Genomic DNA, 1210 nt, shown 5'->3' with positions numbered 1-1210 from the left:
GGCTGCAGGACTGGGACCGGAGCCGCGGGCTCTGGCCCTGGTCCCGCCTCTGATGAGCACAGGGCCTCACCTGTGAGACGCTCTTGCTTTGACGTGGGAAGCCCAGCCATCCACCTGTAGGGCACCTGCTGTTTCCCAGGAGACTGCCGTGTACGTAGTCCCTGGGCGCCAGTCTACGAAGCCGGCGGGTGTGTGGGCGCGTGTCTGAGGGATGAGGCAGCACAGCTTGTCGGGGTACAGCTGGAGCCAGAGGCCTTTCTTCACTCAGACAGCCGCTGGCTGCTGAGGCTGACAAGCCCAAGGCTGACAAGTCAAAAGGCACAGTCCCGATGTTACCAAACCACACGGCAAGCCATTCACTTAAGTCCATTGTAAGTCCCAAGGTCGGCAGAGCACGGCAGGCTGCTGAGCAATGACACGGCTACATGCAGGGTCCAAGCGTGCCACAGGCTAGAGACCATCCCCAAGGCTTCTCCTTCTACACAGGAAGCAGACCACATCCCAGAGGCAGCTACTCAGCTGCTTGTGGTAGATCCCACCATGAAGCTGACTGCCAGTCTCCTCACGGGGATACTGCATCCAGCTGCCCAGCCACTCAGCCAGGCCCAGCCCAGCTGCCACACAATGGAACCAGCACGCCGGTCATTTCCCGGAGGAAACGCGCCACTGTGGCCTGTGCCTGCTCTGAAGGGGCCCGGGTGGCGTCGTGGTGAGAGCTCAGCCGTTCACCGAAACACCAGCAGTTCAGACCCCGCCTTGGCTCCAGAGGACAAAGACCCGGCCGTCAGCTGGGCAGGGTGACAGCCTAGAAAACCCTGCAGGCGGTTCTGCCCTGTCCCCTGGGGCCGCTCGGAGCTGAAAGCCGACTCGAGGACTTGCAACAGGAAGCCCCGCGCCCCGCCGTGGCTCCTGAGGCTGCTGCTCCCTGCCGTGGCCATTCTCTGAGACGCTGCCCCACACGCAGCAGGGCGGCACCGTCGTGCGCCAGGGGTGTCTGCTGGCTTATGTCTGGAATACCGTCGTCAGGCCTTGCTCTCGCGTCTGTACTTCAGAGCAGAGCGGCACGGTCCCTTGGCCCGGGAGTGGCTGCAGCCTCCCGTAGGAGCGGGTGTGTGGGGCCTGAGCCCCCCGTAGGAGCGGGTGTGTGGGGGCTGCACCAGGAACCAGCGCTCTCGGGGCCTTCCACAGGAGCCCACGCCTGGCCCGTCTC

The sequence above is a fragment of the Orycteropus afer genome, unplaced genomic scaffold, assembly GCF_000298275.1.
Source record: "Orycteropus afer afer isolate SDZICR_OR568_19922 unplaced genomic scaffold, OryAfe1.0 scaffold01717, whole genome shotgun sequence".
NCBI lineage: Eukaryota > Metazoa > Chordata > Mammalia > Tubulidentata > Orycteropodidae > Orycteropus > Orycteropus afer.
Note: the sequence above shows the minus strand (reverse complement) of the source record.